The sequence below is a fragment of the Poecilia reticulata genome, linkage group LG4, assembly GCF_000633615.1.
Source record: "Poecilia reticulata strain Guanapo linkage group LG4, Guppy_female_1.0+MT, whole genome shotgun sequence".
Taxonomy (NCBI): domain Eukaryota; kingdom Metazoa; phylum Chordata; class Actinopteri; order Cyprinodontiformes; family Poeciliidae; genus Poecilia; species Poecilia reticulata.
The window spans coordinates 15,070,568-15,085,866 of record NC_024334.1 but is presented as its reverse complement, the minus strand read 5'-3'; positions in this window follow the sequence as shown (position 1 = coordinate 15,085,866).

Sequence of the window (15,299 nt, the reverse complement as noted above, 5' to 3'; positions counted from 1 at the left end):
CACCAAAACAAGGCACGCTTTGCAAACCCCAGGTGTCCAAACACTCCGGGTCAAAGTAGTCAAAGGTAGGCCAAAAACAAATAAACAAAACTTAAACAAAGTAGTCAGATTTTTAAAATTATTTTATGGAAAATTATGTTTTGCTGAATTAAAATAAATAAAAATTGTTTTGGGCTTCATTTAACAAATTCATCCTCAGTTCTAACAATAAGATCTGGGTGACTTTTCTTTCAAAATACCTGCTATACCTACAGGCCACATTTTCTCTTTCAGAGGGCTGCAAATGGCCCTTGGGCCGCACTTTGGACATCTCTGTTTGTAGGGATACAATTTCAAGGCACTTATTAAAAGGGGTATAGTTTCAGCAGGACAATATGAGACCTGAATTTGCCAACATAGTATGCTAGTGTTTTGTCTCTGGAACGGTTTTTTCTGAAATGTTTGGGGCAGCGTGAAGAGGATGATGCTGTACTTAGACCTGAGTGAAGATCCACCCCCCCCCCTCCTCCGCCCTCCATTTTCTTCAAATCAGACAAAATTGGTGTCAGTCAACTCGACTATGTTTGTGCAGCAAAAATGGTTGTTTGTGCTGCTTTGGCTTTGAAGATATTAATAAAAGAAAAAAGGACAAAATGTCAATGAGCCCCCCAAACCCCACTTTTACAAAATCAGAATTACTTTTGAACTTCAATTAACGTCTTCTGATTTGAAGAAGTGGAGGGGGCAACTTCACTCAGGTTGTACTTAGCATAAAAATGAACATAGGTTTTTATAATGAAACTTTAATGGTTAGGATTTTCATTCTGAGAGACTTCCATTAACCACAAAATTGCGTAAACTGAAAATACAAAAATAAATTAGCTAAATAGAAACCAGCTATTTTTTTTAAAACTCACATTTTTCAATATAAATAATTTTGAGCTAGGATGATGTAGTTTTCCAGCCATATTGAAATAAATGTATTTTACAAAACTGCAATGGAAACAATTTTTTTGCATCACACAAGCCACATGATCAACAGCTGGATGTTACTACTGTAGGAAACGACAAAGTGGACAACAGGAAGTAGAATTAGGATGATGGTTTGTTTTGGGGGATTTTTGTTTAGTTTTATCAGACAATGTGCAGCTGACTTCTTCAGAGCTCCCACAGCATCACACAGTTCATAAAAAGTTGCAAGTCATTTGAGCGTGCTGAATACATAACTCTTCTGTAAAACAGGCAAATATCATTTCCCCAAAATGTCATATATGTAGCCGCTCCTAAGAATAAGGGGCTTGTCGCTCTGACGCCTGAATAAAATGCAGACGTCTCCTCTAATGGCTGATAGATGATTTGATCTTGTTTAAAAAGAACCTTACCACACTTCATCAATTGTTTTGTTTCAGTCTTATCAGTTTAGTTTTTCCACTGAGTTATTTTTAACTCTGCTTTGCTTCTTTACAGCCTCTGACTGACTGCGAAAATGATCCGTTTCTTCAGGGCTGTGCAGTAACAGTCTTATGACTGGCTAATTGTAATGTTTTGTACTAAGAGAGGCTGTGTTCAGATGACCTGCAGGCGTGTGCTGAGGTTACGGCCTATTAAAAGCCGAATACCAGCAGCAGAGCAGCTGAACTGCAAGACAAACCAGCGTTTCATGTGAAAGGGAGGACCGAGCTGCTCAGAGCTTTCAAGTTCAGATGCTGAAAACTCACCCTCCAAGTATCATCCTTCTGTCTGGGGTTTTAGAAGAGGTTTGGCGCACCGGTTGTTGACATTTTGATTTTCCAGGACTGGAAATGAGTAGGTTCCCCGGCGAGCTGACCCAGAGGGAGCAGGAGCTGCTGAGGATCCGGCGGGACAGCGACACCAAGGCCGCCGAGCTCGCCAAGATGGAGAAGATGCTACAGCAAACCAAAAACATGATGGAGAAAAAGACCGATTCCGGCCTGGAGAGCAAGGGCTACCAGGAGAACATGGGTCTGTAGCTTCACATTTGTTAAATCTTGGTGTGTGTGTGTTTTGTTCTGGTGTCACATTGTACCTTCCACCACCGCCTGCAGTGGAGGACCTGGAGGAGAAGGTGCGCTCCACCAGGCGCTACAGGAGGAACTCCCTCCATCACACGCAGATGCTGGAGAGCCAGATGAAGACGGTGAAGGGCGAGCTGGTGGGAACGCTGGACCACCTCCAGGAGCTGAGGAACGTCCTGCGGCGCTCCCAGCAGAAGGCAGAGGAGCGCAAGGCGGCCATGGAGAAGCTGGCCGCCGGCCTAAGGTGAACCACCTTCCTGTAGAGTCGACCTGTCGGCCATTTTCTTGCTCCAGATCCTCCGTCGCCATGCAAGGCTGTGCAGAAACCCCTTTTATTCACACCCCAGCTGTACACCGACTAAACTGAAGAAGACCAGATAAAGCTGCTTTCACTGTTTTCTCTCAATATATGCAAAGTAATAACTCCTGTGTAGTTCCATACATGTGATAAAAGATGTCAATGTGTTGAAAATGTCTTGTTTTGTTTCTGGACTTGCTCCCCTGAAGACAAAGAGGTCACATTGTGTTGTGGCAGAGATGTGATCAGAAGTCGTTTCACACTGCGTCACATGCTGTGAAGAGAAGAAAGTTCATTAGTAAACTGAATGTTTTCTGCTCATGATGGACTCATCTGTCCTGAGTTGTTGCTTCTGCATGATCAGAACAACAACAAAAACACTGTCTTATGAGATATTGGAGGTTGTTACATTGTGAGACCAGGTCTGCACTTGTACATTTAGCTGAAAATGTGAAGTGATGCAGATTTATGAAATAATTGTGAAATAAAGCGACAGAAATCAACTCTGCATTTCTTGCCTTATTATTTTGAAGTGAGTAAAAGACAGCTGGTGAGAAAGAGGCTGCTTATCTCGGGAGTTTGAAGAGGCTTGTTGATGGTGGATGTTCACATTCGATGTTCCCACAGAGGGCGCTAGAGACCTCTCAAAAATCTGCTTGAGACAGAAAAGCAGAGGCACGTTTTCAGTGTTCCCGATGGACCTAAAGATAAAGAAAGTATGTTTAGAAGAATGATTTTGTTTTGCAGACTTTTAGAAGAAAACCTATTTCCATTCAACATATTTAACTGTGAAACTAGAAAACAACAACTGTACAGTGCCTTTTGCATTTTACTGTGTGACCAAAACTACAGAACAGTACGGAAGCGCATTGCTATCACGCAAGAAAAAAAAAATTCAAGCGCTATCACGTTATAACGTGATACGTATCTTGTTAAAACGTGATACATATCACGTTAAAACGTGATTCTATCTTGTTAAAACGTGATACATATCACGTTAAAACGTGATTCTATCTTGTTAAAACGTGATACATATCTTGTTAAAACGTGATATGTATCTTGTTAAAACGTGATAAGTATCTTGTTAAAACGTGATAAGTATCTTGTTAAAACGTGTTACGTATCTTGTTAAAACGTGTTATGTATCTTGTTAAAACGTGATAGTTATCTTGTTAAAACGTGATACGTATCTTGTTAAAACGTGATAATTCTATGTCCAGGAAGTGGCGGTATTATGCTAGGCTAGTACAGTGGCTGACATGAATTGGTCAGGTTTCCCTTCATGTTTGGTCTACATGGATATGGATGCTGCTTTGCACTGTGGTTAAAACCATTAATAGCATGCTACTCTGAGCAGGATCCTAAATAGAACGGGGCTGCACAGAAGGAAACGTCAGTTTGGTTCTCTAGCTGTGGCGGCGTTCCTGACTGTCTGGATCGGAGCTGAAGTTGGCTTCCGTTTGTAGCTTCTCATTCGGGAAATGGCTAAAGAGCGATTAGAACGGAGGCTCAGATGTATTTGCTGAACATTTTCTGTAAAACATTTTTATTGAACAGTACAATAGGTGCATAACGGCAACGGCTGTTCGTAACCAAGCAACCAAAATAAACAGAAGGGTAGATAGTGGCAAAAGACAAAAAATTAGATCCTGTTAAGCATTCTTCAAAATAAAAGACTTCCTCTCTCTTCCCTTTTGTCAAAATAAATCATAAATAAAGCTTTGAATTTAATTATTTTTCACATYACCTTTTTGTAATTATGTACAATCAAGTTACATTCAGTAAATAATAATAAGCATTTAAATTATACTTAACATATGACTGTAATTAAGTAACTCCGTCCATTTTCTTTACACCCTTGTACGTTAGTGGGCTCGGGAGGGGTGTTGGTGCCTATCTCCAGCTGACATTCTGGGCGAGAGACGAGGTACACCCTGGACAGGTCGCCAGTCTGTCGCGGGGCAACAAAGAGATACACAACAACACACACACACACCTAGGGACAATTTGGAGAGGCCATTTAACCTGACAGTCATGTTTTTGGACTGTGGGAGGAAACCGGAGTACCCGAAGAAAACCCACGCATGCACAGGGAGAACATGCAAACTCCATACAGAAAGACCCGTGCCAGGAATCGAACCCAGAACCTTCTTGCTGCAAGGCATCAGCTCTACCAACTACACCACTGTGCAGCCCTGTAAATAAGTAACTAATCATGGAATTAGATTTAATATGCAAGTGTTAAGAAATCACCTGATATGCTTTAAAAACAAACATACATCGACACTTCAAATCTGGAGTAGATTATTCTACGCCAATGGCAGAATATTTCAAACCTAGTTTGTGATTTGTGAAACCTTTATCTGAATTGTGAAACTTCAAACATGAGAGATTTAAAAACCTTTTCGTATCTGGAATGCATTATAAATGAACTATCACATTTACAATATTTGCTATTATTTTAGCCTTCTGTTTTCTTTCATTTTTTTGTCCTAGAGCACCTGCCTTTCTGTTTGGCTGTTGTGGTTTACAGGGATGCATTTTAACTTGAAAGGAAGTCTTTTATTTTGAAGAATGCTTAACAGGATCTAGTTTTGTCTTTTGCCACTATCTAGCCTTCTGTTGATTTCGGTTGCTTGGTTACGAACAGCCGTTGCCGTTGTTCAGCAAGTGTACTGTTAAAAAAAAAGAAATCTGAACAGAAAATGTTCAGCAAATACATCTGAGCCTCCGTTCTAATCGCTCTTTAGCCATTTCCCGAATCAGAAGCTAAAATCGGAAGCCAACTTGACGTTTCCTTCTGTGCAGCCCCGTTCTATTTAGGATCCTGCTCAGAGTAGCATGCTATTAATGGTTTTAACCACAGTGCAAAGCAGCATCCGTATCCGTAGACCAAACATGAAGGGAAACCTGACCAATTCATGTTAGCCACTGTAAAAGCCTAGCATAATATCGCCACTTCCTGGACATAAAATTATCACGTTTTAACAAGATACGTATCACGTTTTAACAAGATACATAACACGTTTTAACAAGATACATATCACGTTTTAACAAGATACATAACACGTTTTAACAAGATACATATCACGTTTTAACAAGATACTTATCACGTTTTAACAAGATACATATCACGTTTTAACAAGATACATATCACGTTTTAACAAGATAGTATCACGTTATAACGTGATATGTATCACGTTTTAACAAGATAGTATCACGTTTTAACAAGATACATATCACGTTTTAACAAGATACTTATCACGTTTTAACAAGATAGTATCACGTTATAACGTGATATGTATCACGTTTTAACAAGATAGTATCACGTTTTAACGTGATATGTATCACGTTTTAACAAGATACGTATCACGTTATAACGTGATAGCGCTTGAATTTTTTTTTTTCTTGCGTGATAGCAATGCGCTTCCGTAGAACAGTGAATAATTTTGACCTGAAAGGAAAATGATACTTTTTTTTGTTTGTTTTTTTAAATAATGCATTTTGTTTAGGAATTCATGATATATCACTACTAACATTGGTATTGGCCGATTTTATTCATTTTTTAATGTACTGACATCGGTCCGATAAATAAAACTGGGCCAATATTAACAACTGAAACTTATTTCCAGCTTGTTGTTAAGTGTGGTGAAAGGTACAGGGACAAGTTAAATATATGAATATCTTTGTAATTTCTTTCCTTAATTAGTGAAAAGGAGGCAAACAGTAATCTGTAGCTAAGCTAACTATGCTGAATGGTTGATAATCTCACACAGTCCACCTCCCAAGTGAAAAAAAAAATACTTATATATTTTGGGTGTCCTCCTCTCGGGGGACACAGAATAGGTTACCAGTCTGTCCTGTCTCTGTAGGCATATCATCTAGATGTCACTGACTCTCCAGTAGTCACCCCGCTATTCATGGTTGTCATCCAGTCTTGCCATTCGCTGATGTCTCAGAGTGTTCAAGTGATAATGAATTCACTGATACATCTGGATGCGTCCTCATTATGTTTCCGGAATTGTTGAATGTTTCAGGTTTTTATACATTATCATACCCCCTCTCCCAGGTGACCAGTGGGGATGATCAGTCCCCAGCTTGTGTGCATATGGCTAACTGGCTACATTGACTCCACATTCCTCCTCTCTTAAGCCACATGCATCTCCATCCAGCATCTTCAACGAGGGGCGAGTAGCGAGATACACCCTGGACAGGTCATACTTAAAAATTTCTGAATAATTTTTTTGTGCTTTTTTTCATCTTCTCTCCAGCTTTTTCAGTATAGTTGTAATGCAATGAAAGTCATGTACTATTTTAAGTTGGATAGCCAGGTATAGTCCCTCTAAATCTGTTGAAGTCTAAAGTTTTCACATAATGAAATGTAAAAAGTTGCAAGCTACTGTCACAGGACATGAGGAGTTAAGGCGTTTCCCGTCAGATGAGCAGAATCAGATTTCAGGAAGAGTAAGCCCTTTGTACAAATATGTTTTGGTAAATGACTGTCAGCTGGATTCTCACACAGCTGAAAAAGTGAAGTGATGCAGTACTGAAAAAGGGAAGTCGTTAATACCTGACATGACTGCTAATCAAAGTAAGCTAAACAAGTTTGACAGGGTGATAAAGAAAGTTTGCTTGAAGGAAAAAAGACGCATTGACCCTGCTTCCGTAAATGATCATCAACTTGTCGTAAGACGTCGCTTGACGGACAGTGTGTGCCTGCAGCACAGAAGTTTCTAGAGTTCTAAAAACAGCAAATCAGAACAAACCATTGGAGCACGGTGGTGGTTGGGCGATGATTTGGGATCGTTTTCCTGCTTTTGTGTACCGCACAGTCTAGGATTTGACCATGAGCTCCTCTGTTTATTAATAAATCCGAGGCGATCTGTCCAACTGTATAAAATGTAACATAAACTACAGCTCTCTGACGAAGTAATTGTCCTCTTACTGATTGTTTTTGGTTTTCTTTTTTCATCTCACTTGAACATTTCAGATCATGAAATGAATATTAATATCAGGATGTTAAAAATACAAAACGCAGCTTTCAAATAATGTTTCATTTCAGTGATGACTCAGTCTTTTTTGCAGTATTGTTTTTGTTCAGCCACATTGGAAGATTTTGGATATACTGATTCAGAAATTTGGGCCGATATAAATTTCTGACATTCATATTGCTATTATGGCCGATTACAATATGTACTGGTATATATTCCCTTACTATTTCTACACCAATAAAAAAGTGATCACACGGCAGACATTGCCTCTCTGCTTCAGTTAAACAGCCCACAATCCGGTGCTGCAGCGCTACAGTTGTTACATGCCCAGACAAGAACCATGTAATCATTCCACTCCACTCCCAAAACACACTCACAAACAGCAACAAGATAGAAACGCTGGTTGTTAATGTTGGCCCAGTCAAGCTGATTCCCAATATTTTAAAAAATAACTATTGACCGAAACAGACGTAAATGTCGATATATCGTACATCTCTAATTTTGGTTCCATCAATTATAGAAAGTTGCCAGAGTTCTGAAACGTCAAAATAGCCAGAGACTGTCACATTACTGTCTCATTTTACATGTTTTTTTTTTGTTTTTGTTTTTTTATTGTAAGTATGATTTTCTTTCCATGTATGTTTTACCTCAGACATAGTGGGACACACACGTTCCAAAAAAATTCCATTATTCCAAAGAATGTTTTTCTGTAGGTTTTGGGAAAAGTCAAGGAATGATCAACTAAATGTGATTTGGCCTTGGGATTCTCATTGATGCCACTCTCTCTCTTCCTTATTGTTGAATCAAGATCTGTGAACTGAATTGAGACAAGTGAGGCCTGTAGAGTTTTAGATGCTCTGGGTTCTTTAATGACCTCTTGAATGACTCATTGATGATCTCTTTGAGTAACTTTGGCAAGCAGACCACCCCACTGCTCCATGATTCTGGATAATTGCTCTGACTGTGGTCCTCAGAAGTCCCATCACGTCTCTGTAGCCCCTTCCCCAAGCCTGCTGTTTGGACACTACCGGCATTTTCGGATATTGACTGGGATAGTTTCACATTTAGACGGCACTGTGTCACTATTTAGATGAGATCACCAAAACGCCTGCATGCACTGGACTTGTCATGCCAGGGCACTAGATGGCGGCTAAGTGGGTGTCATCAAAACACACATCTGCTTTGACCCTTGACCTCCAACTCATTTATCTCCAGTGAACTAAGTGCAAATGTAACACATATGTATTCCAACATATCAGAAGATGTGTTACTGAATAGGTTTAGTAGCACATACACCACCATGTTTTTGTCCTCCTGAATTACATTTTCACTTGGAGTCCAATTGGTTTTGACTAATTTCTCTTTATAAATGAAATATATCCATTTGAAAACTACTTTTTGTTTTCACACAGGTTATCACTAGTTGCATCTCCATTCCAAATGTGCACAAAACGTAATGTTCCACTAATGTTGAAAAACAAAAACCATTTCAAAATTGCGGTGTTACCATTAAATAAAAAACACAATTAAAATCACATGGGAGTATCTTTGTTCACACGATAAGTCAAAAATCATGCTGTGTCAGGACCCTCCAACTACTTCCTGTCGTTTTCTTCTTCGTGGTTTTGCGCCAGTGCCAACAGTCGGTTGTTGATCATGTGACTTGTATGATACAAAAAAAGTGTTTCCATTGCAGTTTTGCTTAATAAATACATTTGGATGCGACTCGAAAGATCCCTCTCATTTTAGATCCAACAACTTTTTACTGAAATAGAAATTTTTCTTTTAAGCAATAGAACAAAATCTAAAAATTTTAGATTTTTTTTTTCTAAATCTCAAATTGCACAGTTATGTGATCAGTGGAAATGTAGCTTTTGTCTTTTATTAAAATATCTTTGATGAGCTGAAACACTGAAGTGGATTTCAAACAAAGCAGCAAATCAAGCAAGAAATAGCAGGAAATACTTCAGGGTGGTCCACAGGTCCAACCAAAGTTTAGTCAAAGTTTAGACCTCAGACTATATCTGAAGTACTAGCGTGGGAGAGCTGTGTCGAAATAAATCCTCAAACCGCAATGAAAGAAGAGTTACAGAAAGACTCAGAAAACTGGTTCCTCTGCATGTCGACAAAATTCTTGAATAAGATTTCGGAGCGCCACCAAGCACCGCTTGCATGTGTCGAGCACACCCAGAAGAACTCAGTTACCCTCAACACACATCACTCTGCTGCTGCTGCCACATTCTCCTGTTTTTATTTGCAGATTTTGTGTCCAGCAGCCGGTGTATGGTTGGCCAAGGACTGGCAGGACAACAACACTGGGTTTGATAAGTGGTTTGAAAATTGCTTGTTTGCTGATGTTAAGTATACTGTAAGTAGAGGCAACAACATCATGAAAGATGTCCTTGTTTTGACAGCCACAACCAGAAGCATCCTAACAATGAGTGTGGTGATCACAGTGACGATTATCACACACACTTATGAAATCAGTTGAGATTTGCACTGAATATTTTAAACAAATTCACAACACTTTTTGAGGCGTTTGTAATTGGAATAAAAAATATTCCAGCTCACTCATCAGATCCTACATTGTTACCATTAACTGTATTTGAACTGGATGTGGGTGACTGTGACTCTGTGGTTAGAGCAGTCATCTTGTGATTGGAAGGTTATAGGTTGGATTCCAGCTTCTTCCTTCTGCATGTCGCTGTAACCCTGGGCAAAACACTGAAACCTAAATTGCCTACTGATCTGCTTATCGAATGGGTGAATGTGACTCTAGTGTAAAGTGCTCTGAGTGGTCAAAATGATTGGAAATGTTCAGTCCATTTATTGTATTTGTAGCACTATAACCTGACATTGAGGAGGACCTGGGATCAAATCCTGCTCCTTTTTGGAGTTTGATTGTTGTTCCGATGCAGAGGTAAATACTCTCTGAGTACCTAAGCATCTCCTTTAGATGAAGTGTTGGTATGTGGTTTAAACCACATACCATGTATTGTTGGTTGCCTCACAATGCATTGTCCAGAGAATACCTGCCTCATGTCCGTTGGGGGATCATCGGTCAACCTGTGACGCTGTACTCATCGAGGGAAGAGAATATGGATGAGAGTTTTGAAATAATGGTTCCCGACTCTTCTTCATCCAACATTGCTACATTGATAGCCTTGTCCTGTGTCTATCAGCTAGCTGTCAGACAGATGGCTCAACAACCACCTGTAGAATTCCTTGACTCATCGCCACATGGTGCTCAAGTTGTGCAACTGCAATACAAGACAGACACAACAAACAGCTATAGACACAGACACCTAATGAGAATTTTGAGAGAACAAATTCTCATTAGGTGAGTATAACTGGCATGCCATGTTTTTGGACTGTGGGAGGAAGCCAGAACACACTCATGCACAGGGAGAACCGGGACTCAAACCCAGGACCTTTTTTTCTGCAAAACAACAGATCTACCAACTGCTCCACTGGGCAGCCTGTACTCAGTCCTGCTGTCATATTCTTTGTAAAGAAGAAAGGCTTTCTTATGACTTTTGTCTCACATTATAATTGAGTCTTTTTATAATTGAGTGTGATATGATTTACTTTAGCGTTTAACATGCTAACTGAGGCCTTGAGTTTTTGCGATGCCCTCATGCACGTCCGTCTGAAATTCTGTAAATTAGCAGGATGTCTTCTCTCAAGGACACTGACATGTCTTCCACTTGTGGGTCATTGTTCTCACTGTTATATGATGGACTTCAAATTGTTGGAAAATGACCTTGCAACCTTTTACAGATTGCCTCTTCTTGGTATTGTGATAACACACACCTGCATGCTGCAGAACATAGAGGAATACACTGATCCATATCAGTCAGTCAAGAACATTAGATTAGCAATACCTTGTTGTTACTTTTCCTATGCAAACAGAATGAAACCAGAATGAACAAATATTTAATCTAGAATGACAACATGGAATTTGGTGAAGGTGCAACAGCCTAGAAGGAGTTTTATGTCTAATCCTTGGGTCTTCTGACTCATTTTGTTTAGAGGACTTGAAAGCTTGAGTTGGACAATGTGATGTCTGAAGGACCTTGGCTATGCATGATGCTTAAAATCCTGAGGATTTTAAAAACTACTCTAAGTTGAACTGGTAACCTGTGTAATATCATTTTAACAGGAGTGAAGTGAACTCTTCTGTTGTGATGTGAACTCTTATTGCAGAGTTTTTGATCAACTGACGCCGACTAAGGGCTTTTTTGGGCATTTGGTTTCCAAAGTAGTTTACATGGCCAAAATAACACCTAATTTCCTGGAGTCTGGTTTGAGAGTTCAGTAGTCTGATCAAAGGTAACATGCTCTCTCTTTAGGCAGTGATCTTCTCCAAGTTCAGTTGAGAGAAGTTGTTGAACCAGTTTGTAATTCCTTTGTTGCCACCTAAAGCCTGAATTTTGAAAGAGCAGTTCAACTGAATGTAATCTGCATAAAGGTTAGAAGAGATTTTTGAAATGTATTAATGATCAGTCCAAAGACAGATATTACGTATATATACGCATATATATACGTAATATATACGTATATATATGCGTATATATTAGCAACAACAAAATTGGGCCCAAGCAGAGCCTTGAGGAACACCACATATTAGATGAGTACAAGCTGACATGATGTGGTTTATTTCTTAAACAGGATCTGAGATCACCACCAAACTATGAAGTCTGACAACGGAGAGTGTGATCGACCAAGTTAAAGGCCTGAAACATCTGAAAGCATTCAAACAAACTAAAGCCACTTAATACACATTTCTATGAAGTAGCTTTTGTAGAAATGTGTTGCATTTTAGAAGATAATGACTTTTAGAGAGGCCAGAGAATCTGTGCCTAGCAGGAAATATAATTCTGAATCATTACTAGATGGCTTCCACCAGCTCACTGTCCGTAGCCGGTTCTGTTTAGCTCGGTGGACCTTTGGTTTCCTCTGCTTAGCACTAATTAACATTTGGCTTTAAAGCCTGGAAATCCTGTTCCCTTCAGCCAGTTTCCTGTCATTTGCTCACAGTGACTCATATTGATGTCCTTTTGTTTACCATGTTTGTTATTTTTGAACTTTAGATATTCCTTTCAGTTTCCTGTCTTGATAATTCATAATTTGCTTTTTCTTCCCAGCGTTTTTATCTGTTTGACCCAGCCGACAGAGAACAGCCAGCATGTGTTTTAAACAAAACCAATCCCTTCCATTCCTTCCAGTCCTCTTATTAGTGCCAGGTTTCCCTTTCTGTCAGCCAGATGCAGCGACAAGACTCAGACAGTATTTATACTTATTTTAAACTTTGCCTACAGTTCCTTGCTGATGCATCCATACCTGTCAAATCTTCTCTTAGCTTGTCAATTTAAACCCTCAGGTTTAAAAGCAATGTATTTGACTTCATGTGATATACCAATGAAAAGTAGTGCAAAATTGTGAAGTGGAAGGAAAAACAATACAGGATTTTTATTTTATTTTTTGCAGTAAAAAACTGAAAAATGAAGCAGGAATTTGTGTGCAGGATTGCATTGTGTTTTTGCTCCATCCATCTTCCCATAAACATTAACCCACCTCCCTGTCCCTTCTGAGAAAAACATCCCATATCATGACGCTAACACCCGTCCTGCCTGGCTGCAGGGATGGTGTGCTCAGGAAGAACATGCACTAGATTTTATATGGAGTTATCAGAGTAAAGGGGGCTGAATTCACTGCAATCCACTCTTTGTAGATTTTATTTCTTTTTTTGTGTGTCTTTCCCTGCACAACTATTCTTGATTTGCTCCTGGTCTATTGCAAACAAATACTGCTAGCTGTAAAAAAAAAAAAATTAGAGGCAAGTCATCACACAGTTCACAAATACACTCAGAAATACATCTATAGCTAACTTGCTACCGTTTGACCCCGACCTGCTGATGAGCGGCAAACTCAAATCCTCTTCTCCCCTGCAGCACTACGCCGTGTTCACATCAGGTTATTGTTCTCCCCCCGTGTATCCACTCAAAAATCCCTGGTACATCTAAGGTAAACCTTGTAAAATGAAAGGCAGGGTGTTAGAGGAAGGGTTAGGCGGATTGCTGATGATCCAAGAATATTGCCTTGCAAAATTCATCTAAGTATATTAGAAAAAAAAACTGACCTTCCTGCTTTGCTTTGTTTCTTTTTCAAATCTTTCTGGATCTGGAGTTCAGTGACTGTATCTTCTGGGAACATTGTTAGGAAAGAAATTAAATATTTGTGGATATTGATTTTGAGCAAATATTTTGTGAAATGCAGAGGTGGAGGTATTCATAATGGAACTAAAATCTTTTCGAAAGCAATACAGTTTTGATTTGTTGATCTACAACCTTCAGTTTTTAGAAGTTTGAGGAGAAGGACACTGGTCAGTGAGGTTTGTGATTCTTGGTTGCTGTTAGGGTGGATGTTACTGTACGCTTTTTTCTACCCAAATTACTTAAAATATATTTTTAATGAAGCCTTTCAGGATGCTGTGGTATCCAGATATCTGCTTCTCAACATTTCAGGTATCTGAAAGATTGTCCATGATAGAACAAATCACATCAGTTTTCACAGATATCATGAAAACATGTTTTTTCCCAGAGCAAACATTTCAGATATCTGGAAGAAAGTTAAATGCTTCAGATAATTACAATAGTTTTTCCTCAAAAAGTTTTATTCCACCTCCTAATAAGTTAACACATTTTTAATACATGCAGAAAGTTACCTTTGTAAGCATATGCTATTAAATAGCTGCAGTCAGTATTCCAGTAACTGATGCCTGAAATACCTTTTAAGTTGTTATAGAAATCTTTGCCGTGTCTAATAACAATTTTAACAGGTTACATTTGGAATATTTTGGGATATGCCACATTACTGCATATTGGAGATATTTCAATAAGGATAGTAAATATATAAAATGTGATTGGATAAATCAGCTGTACCTCCAAAATTACCAAAAAAGATGTTTGCTTCTCTTTTTTCTTTGTAGTTTAGGTCTTTTCTTAAACTATGCAGATAAATCGTCATGGAAATGCTCAAATCTAAAAAAAAGGAAAGTAAATATATAATCTGAGATTTAGTATTTCAACCTATTTCCAATTATTTTGGTTCTGATCCTTGTTTGGTCTAAATTAATTCTTATAAAATATGACAGATTATGACATGGAGCATTAAACATTGTTAGCTAACTTGTTACTGTTAGCCACCATACTAAAACAAGCACTCACGCTAACATTAGCATTTTAGCACATTTCAGCTTTTATAATGATTGAATGAAGTGTATTACTGTTGGTCAACATGCTAATAATAACCTTTATGCATTTTTAGACAAAAACTACAAAGGTATGAGATAAGAAATGCGCCAAACATCCAGCAGAAAGTCCATTCTTTTAGATCAGCCTTTGTAATTTCAAACTATGTTGGCGCATTTTTAACTGCACATTTAGAACATTTAACAGCACTAAGAAAAGAAAACACTTTTCTAAGTTTATTGTATTTTAGTAGGGCCACGGTGAGATATCGCTCCAGGCTTGACAGACAGTTAACTCCTCCGAAGTGACACGTTAAGGTGGAAACCACTCCACACCGCATTCCTGCTGCTGAGAAAGGTTTCGGTGAGAAAGCAGACGTAGAATTTTTTTTTTACGAATAATTAAACTGAAACGTACATCAGCATCAGTTCTGGTCTACTACCAGCTGCAAATGATCTTCCACATGAGCGGAGCTGCTGCAGCAGGAAATTAAAACCGAGAGGCAGCCGCGGGCAACCGGGACCGCCAGATCCCTGCTCCTATCCGACTCTCATGCTCAGTCATAAAGAATCCCAGTTATATCGCTGCGCCATATGCTTCACCAGAATGCAGGTACTTACAATCTGTGTGTTTGTGGGAAACTCTGTGGTCAAGACAGCAGAAGTATTTCCCCCAAGAGTTATGCAACTTGTAACTCAGAGAGGTTTGGGCCCTCACAAGTTAGAACAGGCCTGTGTGTGTG